At 34.2% G+C, this 15,841-nt stretch overlaps 1 pseudogene; it reads right to left on the bottom strand.

Moving 5' to 3' along the window:
- The window catches only part of LOC120144445, a 32,729-nt pseudogene extending 17,832 nt beyond the window's left edge, over positions 1-14,897 (bottom strand).
- Between the last annotated feature and the right edge of the window lie 944 nt (positions 14,898-15,841).

Here is a 15,841-nt window from a genome sequence, read left to right on the forward strand (position 1 = left end):
TGAGCTGAGCTAAATATTTCCAAAATTATCATCGAGCCAAACTTGAGAAGACAAACACACATTCAAGTAATATTTATGCCGTACAGGTACATATCATTAAGGTTGATCGGCTCACTTAAGCTGTGTTCCATAACTTTTAAAGGTAGTCTAACACCTATGCTTATTTGGATTCCTTAATTAATCTAAGATATTTACTTAGAATAGGACATAAGGGTATTTTGGTAATTTGGTATTCGTTTTTAATCCATTTATTTCAGAGCTCGAAGATATCCAATCATTCTTGAGCTTGATGGTATTCTTGGGTCATTTCCATTACAGGGGTATTTTGGTCATTTTACAGATTCAGCGTATTTCAAACCTTTCCTTCCGTCCGATTTTACTATTAAATTCAATTTTATCATTTATTTCAGTCCTTTAGAACAATTCTGACAACAGAACACCCCGACAAATTGTTCTTCACGTATTTACTCATAACTCGGATATTTCTGAGTCAAGTGCCTTCTCAGATTTTACAAACGGAATATCAGGAATTTTCCTGCACTAAGTCAGGATCTTAACAATTAAATCCATAGTTAATCGAGTTAAGTACGAATCCTCTAAGTATTTTCTCATTCAGAGTCAACTCAGACTATTCTACCTCTTAGGGGTATTTTTGTAATTTCTTAACCAGATAATTTCGATATTAGCTCTTAACGAAAATAATATAATTTAGAGATCCTATGATTAATTGCTTTCTTCAACACTCTCTGATCTTTAAACGGTTCTCTTAACAGACTTCTAGTATCCTTCATAAACTCTCCTAGGATTAAAACCGGTTATCCATAATTTCCAAATAAAACTAACATTTCTTATGCACATCAATATTTTTATCAGATCAATATGTCTGTAAAATCCTCTTATCTAACTTCCATATTCAAATCTTGTCTTTTCATAACATAAGGGTATTTTCATAATTTTACCCTATCGGAGTATTCTCATAATTTCTCATCCAAGTACCTTTAACATTTAACCTTTGATGAAATAAATTATAAGTTGCAGATACAGGGCTGATTTCTTTATCACTAATCACAAACTTGTAATTTAATCTAACAATTCCTCAATCTCTTATATATTCATTCGATCCGTAATTAGTTACAGAATTCTATCACATAATATCGAGTGTAAATTATCAACTCCACCAAAGTGACCAACATTATCTTGTTCATGCATTTATCAATATAAACATGTTCCATAAAGCATAAAGAGGTAGTAAAGTATTACCTCGATTTCCGTGCAATACTGATCGACCATAAAAATCCCATTCAAACGCCTTTGATCTTCAATTCAACTTCCAATAATTTCTCAGATACATATCAGCCTAAATTATATCAGAAACGAAGCTTAATTGCTATAAATGGATCGAATCGGGTGATAAATCAGTGAAAAATAGCTTACCGGGTTCAAATTTGGCGAAATGGACTTCGGATTCGGATTCAGGACGACGAAAGTATAAAATATGACTTTTCGGAAATTTGGAATTTTCGGTCAAAATCAAAGTCAACGGGTTTGACCGGCAATTTCGAGGCTTTCGGGTTTGAATTTTGAAAAACGAACAGCGGAATTGGATTTGGAACGTCGAAAAATGTCAGGATATGTATACTCGGTCAAAGTCGAAGGTCGTTTAATGCCCTATCAAAGCCAGTCAAAGTTTTGGTCAACAATGGTCAACGCCGGTCAACGGTCAACGGGTCAACGGGTCGGGTCAACGGTCGGGTAAACGGGTCGGGTTATGACCGGTCAACTATGCACCAAAACCGGTCAAAACGGTCATTTTTCCTTCCCCACGCGCAGTGGCGGTGCGTGGGGGCGCGTGAACAATGCCTTGATATCGGAAAATTCCCGGAAAATTTTCTAAAAATTATTTTAAGCGATTTCGAGATACTTACAAAGCTTGGTTCAATTTTTTGAACGGCGGAGAGCTCGATTTCACTGAATCAGAAACTTTGACCGCTTCACCTCCACACGCGCTACCGACACCGGTGGACTCGGAACGGCACAAAGAACACGATGGTGCGGGAGGTGTCGTAAAGGGATGACCCGATCATCGTGAATCGATGAAAAACCAACTAAAACCGAGTTATTACCGACAATACTTCCGACTGAAATTCGCTACGAACGGCGATGATTCACGACAAAAGGTTTGAGGGGTTTTGTTCCTCGATTGACAACGAACACGATGGTGGTTTCGGCTTGTCAATCGGAGGTCGGACGGCGAGTAGGGCGAACGGGGGAGGGAAATGGGAGGAATCTGGAAAACTGAGCACGGTTGGGGAGTTATAATTCATCCTATAATAGAAATGGGTAAACCATGAGTTTAGCCACTGAACTTCCTGCACTTCATAAAACAGTCTGCCAACTTTAAAATTTTGCAATTTAACCCACTGTTTCCTTTAAAATACCAATTAAATCCACCACTTTATAATTTCTTAATTTTAACCCCTAAATTGGAGTGCTACAATTCTCCCCTCCTTAAAAGAATTTCGTCCTCGAAGTTCATTCATGTCACATTATTACAGAAATGAAATTTTCATCAGTTCTTTCAGATCTTTCGTGTAGCTCTTTTAGAAATATGGATCCTCCACTAATCCTTAACCAGTTCAGTATACATTCTTATCAGAACTTTTCCTTATTTCAATAAAAGAATCCGAACGAAAATTTCATTGAGTAATCAATTCAATCTTTATCATAAGAATAAGCTTATAGTGCAATAGCATATCCCAATTTCATTTCCGGAGTCAAGTCAGAATTTTTCAGATAAATAACTCTCACATTGTTCGTGAGGAACTTTACAGCGTTTAGACAGATGTTACTGGTATTCCTTTTGTACAAGTATAGCCTTAACAGATAGAAACTTTGGTTTACTCGCTACAGATAGGGACTCAGCCCTGGAGTTCCGGCTCAGAGAGGTACGATTGCAGTCTAGGGGCATGTACTGATCAGACATATTTTGACATTCGACCGGCCGGTCTATCTTAAAAAATTTTGACACAAACCATGGCTCTGATACCACTAAATGTAACCCCCTCAGATCGATGCGGGTAAACCGATCCGATTTGGAGTGTCACATTAGGGTCACCGGAGCGACCCAGTGTAAAAATAGCGGAAAATTTAAAACTTTTGTCAAAACATGTAACTTATAAAATGATTTATATATATGCAGAAATAAAACAGATGTTCAGACTCGGATATAAAACAAAATACAATTACATGCCCCCTAATCACATGTACCATACTTTTCAACAACGCCGGAAGAACTCCCTTACTGAAGTCGATAGATGCACTGATACAATTCTTTTAACCTGAAAAGGTGAGTAATAGAGTGAGCTTCGAAAAGCTCAGTAATACAAAACTACCAGATGATGCTGAAGAACATGCAAATACAGATAAATATACATATCCTTATTATTTTCGAACATTTATAGATTTTTATGCTGAACAGAGATCCTACTGATATTTCAAATGGTAACAGACAATGAGCTTTCAGTTCAGACAAATATTTCGGATGACTGAGTTTAGGAGATCATAATAGGTTATCTAGTGTGTTCCCAAAAACCATGTAACTTTTCAGATCTTTTTAAAACATATATATATATATATATATACCCCCATCCCAACACATCATAATGTGTAGGTTCCCCATAACCATACACCCAACCCAACACATCATATAAGGCCTGAGCACAAAGCCGAGAAACCTACGAAACATCTTCCTTCAACAATACCCCCCCAATTAAAACATTTTCCGTCCGTAAACAGATATATTAAAAATCAAAACATAAATCAGGTCAAGTATCATATCAGAAATCAGGTCAAGTAACAGATCAGAATCCAAGTCAAGTATCATATCAGAATCCATGTCAAGTATCAGATCAGAATACATGTCAAGTATCAGATCAGAATTCAAATCGAAAATCAGATAAAATATTCATGTGAGTAGGGAACACACCAGAGTTTATGGATATTATTTAGAGGGACTAGATAATCTTATAAGGCAGAGAAACACGGATCTTCAGTATGTCGATAGAATATTGGAATTTAGAATCACTATTGGAAGAGTTCATTAACTGACAGAATCATCAGTTATTCAGAATGTGAATTATCAGGATCATATCTTATTCGGACAGTTTTCAGAAGCTGTATGTAATCAGAAGGGTATTCAGAATCCTTTACATCCATGTCAATTGATCGGATAATCGAACAACTTGAGAACGAAGATTCAGAACCTGAACAATCTATGTCGACTGGTCAATTCATTTTCCTTCTAGGTTATTTACTCTTTAATACCACAAATTATTGTCCATATATCATCTTCAGAATCATCGCTAAATAGATATTCCAATGGTCTTTATTTCATTTCCAAGGTTCTACTATATCATGAAAATACTGACGTGCTTGATTTGTAGTTCATGTTCCATAAGGGTGATACATCATGTAAATTCATCCGAATTTCCAGGCTTAACCTAATCACTTACTTAATCCTCAATCATTAAAGTTACTTAGTTCATTTAGCATCCAAGTCCCTTCCAGTTACTTCGGGATTTTCCAGAGTAATACAACGTTCCTGTATATCAGATATATATTGTACTTTAGATCCATTCAATTTGGTCTTATTGGTTGATTTGTTGAACAAACGTCCAATTCTTAATACTGAATGCGATCTAGAAATGAGCTGAGCTGAATATTTCCAAAATTATAATCGAGCCAAACTTGAGAAGACAAACACGCATACAAGTAATATTTATGTCGTTCAGGTACTGATATATCATTAAGGTTGATCGGCTCACTTAAGCTGTGTTCCATAACTTTTAAAGGTAGTCTAACACCTATGCTTATTTGGATTCCTTAATTAATCCAAGACATTTACTTAGAATAGGACATAAGGGTATTTTGGTAATTTGGTATTCATTTTTAATCCATTTATTTCAGATCTCGAAGATATCCGATCATTCTTGAGCTTGATGGTATTCTTGGGTCATTTCCATTACAGGGGTATTTTGGTCATTTTATAGATTCAGCGTATTTCAAACCTTTCCTTCCGTCTGATTTTACTATTAAATTCAATCTTATCATTTATTTCAGTCCTTTAGAACAATTCTGACAATAGAACACCCCCGACAAATTGTTCTTCACGTATTTACTCATAACTCGGATATTTCCGGGTCAAGTGCCTTCTAAGATTTTACAAACGGAATATCAGGAATTTTCCTGCACTAAGTCAGGATCTTAACAATTAAATCCGTACTTAATCGAGTTAAGTACGAATCCTCTAAGTATTTTCTCATTCAGAGTCAACTCATACTATTCTACCTCTTAAGGGTATTTTCGTAATTTCTTAACCAGATAATTTCGATATTAGCTCTTAACGAAAATAATATAATTTAGAGATCCTATGATTAATTTCTTTCTTCAACACTCTCTGATCTTGAAACGGTTTTCTTAACAGACTTCTAGTATCCTTTATAAACTCTCCTAGGATTAAAACCGGTTATCCATAATTTCCAAATAAAACTAACATTTCTTATGCACATCAATATTTTTATCAGATCAATATGTCTGTAAAATCCTCTTATCTAACTTCCATATTCAAATCTTATCTTTTCATAACATAAGGGTATTTTCATAATTTTACCCTACCGGAGTATTCTCATAATTTCTCATACAAGTACCTTTAACATTTTACCTTTGATGAAATAAATTATAAGTTGCAGATACAGGGCTGATTTCTTTATCACTAATCACAAACTTGTAATTTAATCTAACAATTCCTCAATCTCTTATATTAGTCATTCGATCCGTAATTAGTTACAGAATTTCTATCACATCATATCGAGTGTATAAATTATTCAACTCCACCAAAGTGACCAACATTATCTTGTTCATGCATTTATCAATATAAACATGTTCCATAAAGCATAAAGAGGTAGTAAAGTATTACATCGATTTCCGTGCAATTTTGATCGACCATAAAAATCCCTTTCGAACGCCTTTGATCTTCAATTCAACTTCCAATAATTTCTCAGATACATATCAACATAAATTATATCAGAAACGGAGCTTAATTGCGATAAACGGATCGAATCGGTTGATAAATCAGTGAAAAATAGCTTACCGGGTTCGAATTTGGCGAAATGGACTTCGGATTCGGATTCAGGACGTCGAAAGTATAAAATATGACTTTTCGGAAATTTGGAATTTTCGGTCAAAATCAAAGTCAACGGGTTTGACCGGCAATTTCGAGGCCTTCGGGTTTGAATTTTAAAAAACGGACAGCGGAATTGGATTTGGAACATCGAAAAATGTCAGGATAGGTATACTCGGTCAAAGTCGAAGGTCATTTAATGCCCGGTCAAAGCCAGTCAAAGTTTTGGTCAACATTTGTCAACGCCGGTCAACGATCAATGAGTCAACGGGTCAACGGGTCAGGTCAACGGGTCGGGTCAACGGGTCGGGTAAATGGGTCGGGTCGGGTCGGGTTATGACCGGTCAAACCGGTCAACTATGCACCAAAACCGGTCAAACCGGTTATTTTTCTTTCCCCACGCGCAGTGGCGGCGCGTGGGGGCTCATGAACAGTGCCCTGATATCGAAAAATTCCCAGAAAATTTTCTAAAAATTATTTTAAGCGATTTCGAGATACTTACAAAGCTCGGTTCAATTTTTTGAACGGCGGAGAGCTCGATTTCACTGAATCGGAAACTTTGACCGCTTCACCTCCACACTCGCTACCGTCGTCGGATAAAAGAGAGGACACCGGTGGACTCGGAACGACACAAAGAACACGATGGTGCGGGAGGTGTCGTAAACGGATGACCCGATCGTCGTGAATCGATGAAAAACTAACTAAAATCGAGTTATTACCAACGATACTTCCGACTGAAATTCACGATGAACGGCGATGATTCACGACAAAAGGTTTGAGGGGTTTTGTTCCTCGATTGAGAACGAACACGATGGTGGTTTCGGCTTGTGGATCGGAGGTCGGACGGCGAGTAGATCAGAGTTCGAAGTAGGGCGAACGGGGGAGGGAAATGGGAGGAATCTGGAAAACTGAGCACGGGTGGGGAGTTATAATTCATCCCATAATAAAAAAGGGTAAACCATCAGTTTGGCCACTGAACTTCCTGCACTTCATAAAACAGTCTGCCAACTTTAAAATTTTGCAATTTAACCCACTGTTTCCTTTAAAATACCAATTAAATCCACCACTTTATAATTTCTTAATTTTAACCCCTAAATTAGAGTGTTACATAATTACATACACAAACTCGTTTTCAATCATAATGTATTTATCACAATTTAGATAACCTGAAACCCGAAATTACGTGCCTTTGCCGTATTATATGCTTCTTCCCTACAATCTGGAAGAATACTAATAGACCATGCTGGAATAAAGTAATCGATTCCTCCAAAATTGACATTAACATCTGTCGTAGTATTTGTGTTGCTCAAAAAGCAACTTGATTTATCATTCGTTTGATAAACAGTAGCCTGAATCAAATATAATTAAAGAAAAATAATTAAAATAAATTAAACATATTTAATTTAATTTTTTTACTTTTTATTTATTATCGTGACATAATTATCAAGTTTTTTAGTGTGAACATCTCCGTGAGTGAGAGTATACTCAATGGAATTAAAACATCATGAAGTTGCTTCAAATGTCCCCATTTTGATTGATTCAGATTCCCTAAATAAAATAGAATTAAAAAATTATTTAAAAAATTATAAAGAAAACTATTACCAAAGGCAAGAAATTACCATATTCATCAAGAGGTGTGTTATAGTCATATGAAGTGGTCATATATGGGCCACCCGAAGTTCTACCAAAATTGGTACCGCCATGATACTAAAAATTACAAGAAAAAAAAGGTTAAATATTAATATAAACAAATTATATATTGTTATTTTGTTTAAAGAGGAAAAAAAGAAGCACTAACCATATAGTAGTTTTGTAATGTACCGCCCTTTTGAAAAAATCGAGCAACAGAATAAGCGAGATCTTCTGCTGTTCTAAGTGGGTCTGCGCCACCCCAACTCTTAAACCTAAGATTCATTAAAATCAAGTTTATACTAATATATAATTTTCAAATTAAAAATATAGGAAGCTTACCATCCAGTCCAATTTTCAGTCCATATTTTAGGGGTATCGGGGTCTTTTGGTTTGTATTGATCACAATACCAACTATTGCATGTTTCCAACTGATTAGGATTACAAAATAAATTAACATAAAATATTTAACTAATGAAAAAATAAATACCATTGCCTTTGGAGCACCAGCTTGCTGGCACATAATCCATGGGACTCCGATATCCAGAGAATCAACCATTTGAGCACACCAATTAATATAAGATTTCCCGTCTTCAACATATGGTTTCATCACGTTGCCATATTCATTCTCAATATATTATATATATATATATATATATATATATATATATATATATATATCCGAACTGTCGACAGAATATAAAAGAGGTTTTTATTCCTGTGTAGACACCTCAACGAACTCATGTGGACACTCCTCATCCCGAGGACAATCTCTCAAATAAACATTAAGATGTTGACCCGTTTTTCTTTTCTTTGCTGATTCCTCTCAATGAAATTTGCCATGTTGCACTAAGTTACTTACGGATGTATGCATGCAGTCCGGGAACACTTTGGGGTGAACACCCATCCAAACAAGTAGGGTCAATAGTTCAGCATTTAGGCCGTAACATTTAGAAACAGGGGTCCCCTTAATGTATGGGACGAGACCAGATCGGATTAGTAGCTTGAGGGTCGAGTGTTTCGACCATAAAAAACTTTTGGCATTGGCTCAGGATGCCCCGACTTAGGATGTATGCTTCGATACACCCCCTGCTCTGTAGGAATTGACATATGATTTCGAATCATCATCAATATATATAATATATATATATATATATATAATATTATTTAACAATCATAAAAACAATATTAATAAAAACATCAATATATACGTATACCTGAGCAAGAATTATATGACCTCCTTGGGATTCAAACAGTTTCTCTGCTTTCACCATATCAACTATCAAGCTTGTAAAATTTTTCATTTTATTCTGAAATAAAGAATGAAAAATATAAATAAACAAATAATTGGGAAATTTTTCATTGAAAAAGAAAGTAATTACCATAAACATGTTGTTTTTGGTTCGAAAAGAAACTCCATGCATATTTTGCAGCCACATAGGAAAACCCCTTTCAAATATTTTTCAAGAAATTAATAAAATTATTTGTACTAAAAAAATTAATTATTCAAGTAGTCGATAAAAGCAAACCAAGTGAATTAATTTACCCATAATTCCACTTTGCGCATGCATAAGGTCCAATTCGAAGAATTGCATATAAACCCTCGTCTTGAATCATTTTAAGAAATCAAATAAGATCAAGATCTCCACTAAAATCATATTGGCGACGAACCAGTTCATGCGCATTCCAAAATAGATATGTTTCAACTACATCCAATCCACCTTCTTTGGCTTTTCTTATAACAGCAGACCACATCTATCAAAATTCAACAAAATTAACACGAATTCAAAATTTAACTAAATATTTCAGTTGGATTTTATTATTACCTGAGCAGTACTTCTTGGACAATAAATTGAACTTGAGAGAACAATTCGATGAGTTCCATCAATGATGATTGATCTCGAATCATGAGTGACATTGTGAGCATTAACATGAAATATAATTGAAGAGAAAATAACAACCTGAAAGAAGAATTTGAAGACCTTCATATTAATGTGATTCTTTTGTGAAAAGATAATTGATTGAAATATCGATGAAGTGCACTGTTGTATTATAATGTTAGTTGTCATATTCATATTAAATACTAGACTAAGAAGATGTCTAATTATTGTAACCCCTCAGACCGATACGGGTAACCGATCCGATCTGGAGTGTCACATTAGGGCCACCGGAGCGACCCACTGTAAAAATAGAGGAAAAATTAAAACTTTTATTAAAACATGTAACTTATAAAATGAATTATCATTATGCAGAAATAAAACAGATTTTCAAACTCGTATATAAAACAAAATACAATTACATGCCCCCTTAATCACATGTACCATACTCTGTAAAACAATGCCGGAATAACTCCTTTACTGAAGTTTATAGCTGCACTGGTACAATTCTTTTAACCTGTAATGTCGACTAATAGGGTGAGCTTCGGAAAGCTCAGTAATACAGAACTACCAGATGATGCTGAAGAACGTGCAGATACATATAAACATATATTTCCTTATTGGTTCAAACATCTATAGATTTTTAAGCTGAGCTGAGATCCCATTGATATATCAGGTAGTAACAGATATTATTTAGTTCAGATGGAAATATTTCGGATTTCTAGGTTTAGGAGATCAGAATAAGTTATCTAGTGTGTTTCTGCAAAACCAATGAAAAAATACAGATCCTTTTAAAACATATTTTTAAAATTCAGAAATCACAGTAATTCCCTCAACCGCACACGTCCATAATGTGTAGGTTCCCCAGAACCATACAACCCCGGTACAATAGTTAGGCCCTGAGCACAAAGCCGAGGAACCTTCATATTCTTCCTCCAACAATACCCCCCACATAAAACATTTATCAAAAACCATAGTAAATCCACCAACCAAACACATCATAATGTGTAGGTTCCCCATAACCATACAACCCCGGCACAACAGTTAGGCCCTGAGAACAAAGCTGAGGAGCCTGCATATATTCTTCCTCCAACAATACCCCCAAATAAAACATTTTTCCATCAATAAACAGAGATATCAAAAATCAAAACAGAATTCATATCATATATCATATATAATATATCATAATAGAATCCAAATCAGAAATCAGAACATAATTCAGATCAGAAATCAGAACGTAATTTAAATCGGAAATCAAATAAAGCATTCATGTAATTAGGGAACATACTAGAGTTTCCAGATGTTATTTAGAGATACTGAATAATCTTATCGGCAGAGAAACACGAATCTTCAGTTTACCGATATAATGTCGGAATTTAGAATCACTATTGGAAGAGTTTATTAACTGACAGAATCATCAGTTATTCAGAATATGAATTATCAGGAGCATATCTTATTCGGACAGTTTTCGAAAGTTGAACGTAATCAGAAGGACATTCAGAATCCTTTACAACCATGTCGATTTATCGAATAATCGAACAACTCGAGATGAATAGCTCCCAGAATAATTGTTTGTCGACTGGTCAATTCATTTTCTTTCCAGGGTATTTACTCTTTAATACCACAAATTCTTGTCCATATTCAGAATCATCGCTGAATAGATCTTCCAATGGTCTTTATTTCATTTCCACGCTTCCACGATATCATGAAATACTAACATTCTTGATTTGTAGTTCATGACCAATAAGGAGAGTACATCTTATAAACTCATCAGAGTTTCCAGACTTATCCAAATCACTTACTTAATCCTCAGTCATTGAGGTTACTTAGCTCATTTAGCAGTCAAGTCCTTTCCAGTTACTTCGAAGACGAACACACACATTCAAGTAATATCTATGTCGTTCAAGGACTGACATATCATTAATATTAATCAACTCACTTAAGTTATGTTCCATAACTTTTAAAGGTAGTCCAACACCTATGCTTATTTGGATTCCTTAATTAATCCAAGACATTTACTTAGTATAGGACATAAGGGTAATTTGGTTATTTTGGTGTTCAATTTTATTCAATTCATTACAAAGCTCGAGGATATCCAATCATTCCCGAGCTTGGTGATATTCTTGGATCATTACCATTGCAGGGGTAATTTGGTCATTTTACAGATCTGGTGTATTTCAATCATTTCCTTCCATGTGATCTTATTATTTAATTCAAACGTATCATCTTTTCCACACCTTTCGAACAATTCCGACAAAAGAGCACACTCGATAATTTATTCTTAACTCGGAGATTTTCAGGTCAATTGTCTTCTCACAAGTTAGCAACAAGTTATCATAAATTTTCTGTACAAAGACATGATCATAACTATTAAATTCGTAATTTATCGAGTTAAGTACAAATCCTCAAAGTACTTTCTCATTCAGGGTCAACTCGGACTATATTTACCTCTCAAGGGCATTTTCAAAATTTCTTAACCAGATAACTTTGGTATTAACTCTTAACGAAAATAATATAATTTAGAGATCCTATGGTTAATTGTTTTCCCGAACATTCTCTGATCCAGAATGATCTCCTTAACAGACTTCTAGTATATTGCACAAACCCTCTTGGGGTTGAAACCCAGTTATCCAAATTTTCTAAGCAAAACTATCATTTCTCATGCACGTCAGAAATTTTATCGGATCAATATGTCTTTTCAGAGTTATTAACCAACTTCCAGGGACAATTCTTATCATCTTACAATATAAGGGTATTTTCGTAATTTTACCCTACCGGAGTATTCTCATAATTTCCCATCCAAGTACCTTTAACATTTAACCTTTGATGAAATAAATTATAAGATACGGTTCCAGGTTGATTTCTTTATTACTAAACACAGAACTTGTAATTTAATTCTAACAATCCCCCAATTTCTTATAAAAGTCATCTGAACCATAATCAGTTGCCAAATTTCTACTGTATTCGGATCGAGTGCAGAAATTAATTAACTACACAAATGAGACCAACATTATCTTATTAATGCATTTACCAATATTCACATGTTCCATAAAGCATAAAAAGGTAGTAAAATATTACCTCGATTTCTGTGCAATATTGATCGACCATAAAAATTCCATTCGAACGCCCTCAATCTTGAAATCAACTTCCAATAATTCTTCAGATACATATTAACAGAAATTACATAAAAAAACGGGGCTTAATTCTGAAAAACGGATCGAATCAGAGATAAATCAGTGAAAAATAGCTTATTGGGTTCGAATTTGGCGAAACGGACTCCAAAAATAGATTCGGGACGTCTAAAAATATAAAATATGACTTTTTGAAAATGTTGACTTTAAGGTCAATGTCAAAATCAACGGGTTTGACTAGAAATTTTGAGGCTTTCGGGTCAGAATTTTGAAAAACGGACTGCGGAATCGAAATCAGGACATTGAAAAATGACAGGATATGTGTACCCGGAAAAAAGTCAACGCCCAGTCAACGCTGGTCAACGTCGGTCAACAGTCAACACAAGTCAACGGTCAACAGTCAACAGTTTTACACAAATAGCACCGTAACATAAATTAATTACAAATTTAGCACCCTTTTAAAAATATTTACAAAACTAGCACCTGAGTTTTACACAAATATCACCCTAACAGAAATTAATTACAAATTAGGACTTCTCCACGCGAGGGGCGGCGTGTGGGGCACGTACGACACCGTGGAGTGTCCAAATATTCCCGGAAAAATTACTAAAAATTATTTTAAGGAATTTTGAAACACTTACCAAGCTCGGTTCACAATTTTGAATGGAGGAGAGCTCGATTCCGAAGCATAAAAAAATTTTACTTCCTCACCCCTCCACGCGCCGGCGACGACGGAGAAACAGAGGACACTGGTGGACACAGAACGATGCAAAAAACACGATGGTGCAGGAGGTGTCGAAAACGAATGGTCGAATCGTCGTGAATCGACGAAAGACCAACGGGAATAGAGTTAAAACCGATGATACTTCCAACTGAAATTAATGACGAACGGTGCCGATTCACAATGAGAGGTTTGAGGGGTTTTATTCATCGGTCAACAACGAACACGATGGTGGTTTCGGTTCGTCGAACAGAGGCCAAACGGTGAGTAGATCGGAGATCAAAGTCATTGACCGGGAGAGAAAAAATAAGATTTTTTCTGCAGAATACACGAGAAATAGGGGTTTATATTTTCTCCTAAAGAAAAATGGGTAAACTATGAGTTTAGCCACTAAATTTCCTGCACTTCTTAAAATGATCTGCCAACTTTACGATTTTATAATTTAATCCTCAATTTTCTTCCAAAATACCAATTAAATTCACCACTTTATAATTTCCAAAATTTAACCCCTAAATTAGGGCGTTACATTTAGACTATTTATGACAAATATAATTAGATAAAATCAACAGTTTTGGATTTAATAGCAAGGATTTTAGAGTTAAATTCTACACTTTTAATTATATTTAACTTAATGATTTAGTTATTAATTGATTTATTAATCTTAATTAAAAATAAAAAAAGTTTCTTGTTGTATTAAATTAATGATTCTTATAAAATTTAGCTTTAGATATATTTGAAATAGTGTGATTTGACTTCTACTTAAATTAGTAATATGATCATTAAAAAATAATTTTTTATTATTTACGAATTAAAGTTCTCTTATCATATTGCACATTAACTTAAATTTTGTATATTATATTATAAATTAGTATATATTAATCAATTAATTGATCTTAATTTAAAAAAAATTAAATAAGATTTTCTAGTTATATTATATTAATAATATTAATCTCAATTATTCTTATAATATTTAGTTTTATATAAATTTAAAATAGTATGATTTGTTTTCTACTTAAATTAGTAATATGATCAATAATAAATTAATTAATTAATTAAAATAATATGATGAATATGATCTTTCGATAATTTGACCTCTTATCCACGATGCATCTCTCACCAATTCCGATCGTGTCGATTTGTTTTTGTGGAAATAAACGGCAACAAAGCGGCACATGCAATGGCAGCTGTGGGTAGATCGAGTACAGAGGATACTTTCTGGGTAGAACCCGTTAGTCCTTGCCATCACTGACGTTGACCGCCGCTGTGTAGACCATCCTTAGTCGCTCCCAGTTCTTGTTTGTTGTTGTATCGCCCTGCCCTTCTGATTTTTGTGCTTCAAAGACTCTTACTTGTCCAGACATTTCTAACCATAAGCTTTGATTAGCTTATAATTTTATTACCATTATGAATTTAACCACGGATATGTATATTTTTTCTAACAAAATAATGAGTTATAGCAAATTTTGATTGGATAACTCTTCAAAGCTCCATGTATACATATTTAATTAATTATGATGCTATTACATACGAAATTAACACACTAGCTAGATAATACAAGGCCAAAAATAATTCTACTAATTACACCCTAAACGAAATAAAACAAACTACAAATGAAACATCGTGATTAGACAAACAACACACTATCTCGACATAAGCAAAAAGTTTCTCAAGCACTCGACTCAATTTAAAAAATTGATCTTTTTAACTTGACTCGAAAAAACTCAACTCGTATTAACTTCGAATCGTAATTTCATAAACTTGACTCGAAAAAATTTTAAATTTAAGTCGATATATAAAATAGAACTCGAATAATTCAAAATTTTTAATGATTAGTGAATTAGTTTTCAAGTTTGAGTCGAATCCCTCGACTTTGTATGATTTATGAATATCACATATAAAGAAATACATATGTATTGTATATGATTATAGAAAACCGTTTAAATTTAAACACAATACATTTTGATTGACAATACATACTCAAATTTGTCAAATAAAGGGATGTATAGTTTTGTCAATTTTGGCCAAACAAAAACGACTGTGTAAAGAATGTGGGAATCAAAGGAATTGATCAATACTAGAGATTATCAGTCGTGTAGCTAACAATCAAAGAATATGACTCGGGGACTATCTTCTATTATCAATAAATATAAAAAATATATGATAATTTGAAATTTAGCGGTTCATTCCTGCCCGTGGGAAACCAATGCTCACTCCCGAAATATCAAATTATGATGGGTGAAGTTCCGGTAAAATTTGTACATTAAGCATACAACATATTTGACATTTTCATTAATGGTTTCTACAA

The sequence above is a fragment of the Hibiscus syriacus genome, unplaced genomic scaffold (genome assembly GCF_006381635.1).
Source record: "Hibiscus syriacus cultivar Baekdansim isolate YM2019G1 unplaced genomic scaffold, ASM638163v2 tig00110890_pilon, whole genome shotgun sequence".
Lineage (NCBI taxonomy): Eukaryota > Viridiplantae > Streptophyta > Magnoliopsida > Malvales > Malvaceae > Hibiscus > Hibiscus syriacus.